This window comes from Adiantum capillus-veneris, chromosome 4, assembly GCF_014529385.1.
Source record: "Adiantum capillus-veneris isolate H3 chromosome 4, ASM1452938v2, whole genome shotgun sequence".
In the NCBI taxonomy this organism is placed as follows: Eukaryota; Viridiplantae; Streptophyta; class Polypodiopsida; order Polypodiales; family Pteridaceae; genus Adiantum; species Adiantum capillus-veneris.
In genome coordinates, this window is record NC_140934.1 from 45671546 (window position 1) to 45676949 (window position 5404).

Below are 5404 nucleotides of genomic sequence, written 5' to 3' on the forward strand. Positions count from 1 at the left end.
TCTTGACGGGCGGTGGGGTCCTTCCTTGGTGCCGCTTCCACCGCAAGAAAGCTCTTGCGTGCAATAGGGGTACCAAAGGACGACATCCGGCTACAAGGGAATTCGTGCTGAAACTTCGTGGGATCAAGCACTTGTTTTGATTTAAATTCTTTGGAGTGGGAGCATTGCCATACTCTGTGTCGGCGGGATAACACAAAAAACGGGATAACAGAGAAAAGAAGACGAGCAAGATGGGGCTTAGTTTCGACGGTCTGAGAGAGAGAGAGAGGGGGAGAGAGAGAGAGAGAGAGAGAGAGAGAGAGAGAGAGAGAGAGAGAGAATTTTAAAACGCTCCCCTATAATCCATAAACAAGAGAGCTATGCTGACGAGTAGGGCACATGTCACATACCTTGTATGAAGACAAGTGCCGCAATATTGTATGATGACGAGCACCTCAACAGTAGAGTTAGGCTTGGCAAAGGGTAGGGCTTGTGGATTAACGCCCCCCATAGGGCCGCCCTCGCCCCAGGGGAGACGCGCAGAGCTTGAAGGTGTTTCGGCGAGCAGAGAGGCTAGGCTAGGTTTCAGAGAGAGAGAGAGAGAGAGAGAGGAACTTAGGCTGGTGGCATGCTCACTCTCAACAGAGTGCTCGTTGCAGCCTTTGTGCTGCCTGTGTCACAGATAGACTTAGCACATAAGGCCGGACGGCCGCCGTGCAGTGGTTCCTTTAATCCAAGAATATACTCCGACCGCCCGGCGATATTGAGCACATGATAGCCGGTCGGCACCCAATTGGTGGCCGGCCTGCCGGGAGCTTTGAGCACATGGATAGTGTCCGGACAGAGACAATAAGGCCCAGGTCTCCCTAAAAGTTATTTACTGAGTTTCACTTTATTTTTCTGTAGTTGCATAGACGCGTACTACAGGGGGGAGATCCACTCTGTGAAAGTCACCGGGGATTTGAACCGAGCCCCTCCATAGGCCATGCACACGTTCTCCTTGAATGTTGCCCAAGCCTTTCAAGAATAGAATGCTTTTTTAAAAAAAAATGGCATGCAAGCATATGTCAATCAAACAGCACACGCAAACAAACAAAGAGACACATGAGGCCATAAAACACGCAAAACAAGCATATGAAACAAGCAAATGATATAGTATGCACACACGTAGAAACATGCAACAAAGCAAAAATAAAAAAGTGTACCATCAGATCTAGCTATTCCTGCACAACACACAAAAAAACAAGTCAGTTTGATTCGTCCAATCAATGTACACATTAAGATTCGCACTCTCAATTTTGTGTGATTCGCCTATTGAAATCCGTATATAGTGCCATGTGCATTCTTAGGCCTGCTACACGTTGATGCGTCATCGCGCCACCTCAAGGCCTCCTCCGCATTGGGGTGTGTGTCAATTTGCTCCAAAGTCTCCGGTTCAATATGCAACAAGCACTAATAACCAAGGGAGCAAAGGGAAGATTTACATTGAGTTTTTTAATATACCAAATGCATTCTCAACCTTAACCCTAGCCTTCGCAATTTGTCCATCAAAAACAATCTTTTGTGGCAGGTCTTGCCCACTTTTGGATTTATAAGCTTTGAGAAGAAAACTTGTTGGCTTATACATTGAATCCCCCACAACATACGGCCTCACTCTCAAGCCACTCACTTCTAGAAGAGACATATTCAAAGCCTCGTTCCGCTTCATTTGAGCATATATTGTAGACCCCTTGAAGACTGTGGAGTCCTGTGTGCCTCCTGGTGCACTACAAACCACATTCCAAAATATTTTTCTAGAGTCAACAATGCCCTGAAGAGGAATGATGTGGAATCCATGGCGTCTAACATACTGTGCAAGAAAAAAGTCGCCCTGAGTCTTGCGTGCAAGCTTTATGTGAGTGCCATCAACTGCACCACACGTGTTCGGTATGTCCGTAATGTCCAGAAAATCTTCTATGATCTTTGCTAAGCGCCTTTCCGAAGGTGTCTCTAAGTGGGTCCGGACAAGCATCTCCTAAGTGGCGAGTTCTCTAAGGATAAGGTTGGTGTACTTCCTAATGGTAGAATCTCCCATCCCAAATAATTGACATAATGTTCTTGCGGAATGGCCATGTGCAAGTCTCCATAACACGCAACCAAGTGCTTGATTATCTTGGATGGGCACCCTAGACCATCCATGCACATCAGGACACGAGAGATGGGGCAAGATCAATTCTTTCAGCTCATGAAATGCCTCGTAAGACATCTTATAATACATCCTAATAGTAGCTTCATAGTCTACTCGTCCTGATGTCCAAATAGCTGAGTGGATGACATTCCAAAATGTCACCTACCTAGGGAAGCACCACCACATCCGTGGCTCCATCCCAATCAAACTCTCCTCTATCAAACCAAACATGGATGCAATGCAACAGACTACACAACGAATCGAACAAAAATACATAGACTGCATTCTATGCCTCCTACGATCGTGCTGTGGGTCTTCCTCACTAGAGGAAATAAGATGCCAATTTAGCAAAAACACAAGAAGCAATTCATTTGCATCAACATCATCCATCCTACATTTCCAAAAGACAAAATAACGCATTAAATAATAATACCAAGAAAAAGTTTGATTCCATTTAATTCCTCCCTCCCTCGCTCCCTCCCTCAAAACATTTTTTTGGCAATTAGTAAAGTACCTTGGGTTTGGTGACAATCTTTGCGAGATCCAATTGAAATTTTATGTACATCTCCATTTGTCGAGCCTCCTCGTCCACCCATCATGAGCTTCAACAATCTTTCCTCTTGGGCAGTCCGCTCCTTCTCGCAATCTTTCATTGTTTGGGACATCCATTTCATCCCCTCCCTGAGCACTTTGGCATTAGATCCTAGCGATGTGCGTTTGGGCTCTTTCACTTTTTACGGTTTAACTCTTGGAAGGTCTTGGACCTAGGGGATCCATGTTGCATCCCCAGTATCCGCTGCACCAACAACACTCGCAGTCTCCTCTAAAATAGTCTCACCCTCGCCTCCACCTTCGTCGATGTCTCCACCCTAAATCTCTCCCTCCCCCTCATCCTCTCCGTCATTGCAACCATCTCCCTCTTGAGTACCCTGACTCCCTGCATGAGTGCTTTGCAAGCTAGCATTATCAAAGGCTCCCGTAATCCCAACACATCGTGGAGTGAATGACCACAAAGTGTCGACCACCTCGAAGTATTCCCATGTGGACCTTACCCCCTAGTGGTTGTTGTTTTTTATTTTTAGTTTTTTAATTTTTTTCTAAGAGTGTCTATGCTGTTCCTGACCTGCTTTGGTGTGAAGGTGCCAGTGACCTCATTGTTTAATTGCAAAGTAACTTCATCCCAGTCTTTTGGTCTCAGATTGCCTTTGTTCACATGAGACCATCGATCTTCGTAGTGTTTAAGCAAGGTCAATGTTGCAATCTCGTCCCACATTGGTATCACCACACGAGGGCGTTTAGCCCCCTTGGTCGACTCACTAGATGAGGTCACAGGAGGACGCAATGGAACAATAGTTGGGGTAGTGGATAGAAGAGAAGGCCTAACATTCAATGCAGGCATGGTCATAGAAGCCCCCATGCGAGGAGTCATGAAGCCTTGGGGAATCAACGGAGACAATGATGCAGGTGGGGGCCTTGGACATATGAAGGAAACACCCAGAACAACACTCTGCTGGAGAGGGATGGTTGGCTGGCTCAATCCTATGTTCTCAATTGGCTGACCTTCACTCAATGAGCCCCCCCACCATCCTCCTGAAGCAACTGCATAAACCCCAAGTCTTCATGCAATTGGGTTTCAAACATTATTTCGTGACCACCCAACCCACTAGGCTCTCTCGAAGGAACACTCTCTTGGTTGCCTAACCCTCCCTTGTTAACCCTAGCCATTCGTTGACCACCTCTAGGTCACGTGTGTGTGTGTGTGTGTGTGTAATTGAGCAGCATGACAAAAATTTGTGATTGTGTGTGTGTATAGAATCCCATACCTTGATGCTTGGTCAGCCTTCAACAGCAAATGATCGCGAGTTGTTGCCTAAACGAGCAGTGGAGCGCTACGGCAAGCTTGTGGAGGAGAAGTTGCGAAACAGCAGCAGTGAAAGGCTGAATATATGCACGCAGGCCGTTGCGCAGATGCCGGAAAGGGGATGGAGGGCCGTTGCGAGCTCTTGAATTTGATTGGCCAGCCAAACATGGCATGGCTGGATGGAGTGGGGGAGGTGTAGCTCTTCTCGACAAGCGGCCAACACAAAAGTGTATGCCACGTCACAATTCTTGCAGTCGAAACGAACCTTATCCTCACCACGAGAGAGAGAGAGAGAGAGAGAGAGAGAGAGAGAGAGAGAGAGAGAGAGAGAGAGAGAGAGAGAGAGAGAGAGAGAGAGAGAGAAAGCGCTCAACTTTTCCCTTTCCTTCCTTGCTTGCACTCGGCGCTCGTGCGGCATAGAGAGAGAAAGAGCTGCTGCTGCTGCACGAATGATGGCTCCTCCTCCTCTATAGACCCTACAATAGGCACCCTCAGTAGGGGAGAGAGAGAGAGAGAGAGAGAGAGAGAGAGAGAGAGAGAGATGCCGACTCACCTCATTCTCAAAATCACTAAGGGAAGAGAGAGAGCATCTCAAAAAATGCCTCAACTTGGCCTTTTTTTGAAATCGACCTGACATAGTTTATATTTGGCTCACTACTACCTATTGGAAACTCTCTAAATAAATACATCAATACCTATAAAGATTCTCCCCATGTGACCTACCCAACCCCTACCACATGTACCACCTTCCTCCTCCTAAAGCCTCTCCCTTGACTTTGCCCTCCTCGCCAAAAGAGGACTCCACCCACCTACAAGATTGTGTAAGCTAACACCCCCCCCCCCCCCCCCCCCCCCCCCGTGGCGCACACCCTGCCCTACAAACATAGCAAAAAGGAAGATCACAAAGGGCACAAGCCTTGCCCTGCAATTGCAATGCAAAGAAAAAATAGAAAGGGCACAAGTTTAGTAGTGCCTACCCGAGAGAGAGAGAGAGAGAGAGAGAGAGAGAGAGAGAGAGAGAGAGAGACTTGCTTGACTTCCTACCAACCTTGCCTTCGATCTATAGTCGGCCTACAGTCGCCCTCTTCTTCACACGAGGATGCTTGTAGAGGGAGGGGAGGAATCCTAAGAGGAGAGATGATATAGCAGGTCGCGTGGTGCAAGGACGGAGTGAGCTACACAAAGAAAGAGAGAGATGAGAAGGGAAAGTATTTCCACGTGCCCTACCACCTTTCCTTCGGCCATAAACCCTCCCCTTTTCCATTTCAACCTAATACCACTATTTTTTGAACATGAGTATTCCGCTTGCGCCTGCTTCATGTGCTGACCCCATGCACGCGCGCTCGCGCACGCACACACACACACACAACCTATGTGCAACACTGCAACAGGGAATT

The 5404-nt window shown here is 47.4% G+C and overlaps 1 pseudogene; it reads right to left on the reverse strand.

The window, feature by feature from the left end:
• Positions 1-2648: 2648 nt before the first annotated feature.
• On the reverse strand, positions 2649-3563 carry LOC147459082 (uncharacterized; annotated as a pseudogene).
• Between the last annotated feature and the right edge of the window lie 1841 nt (positions 3564-5404).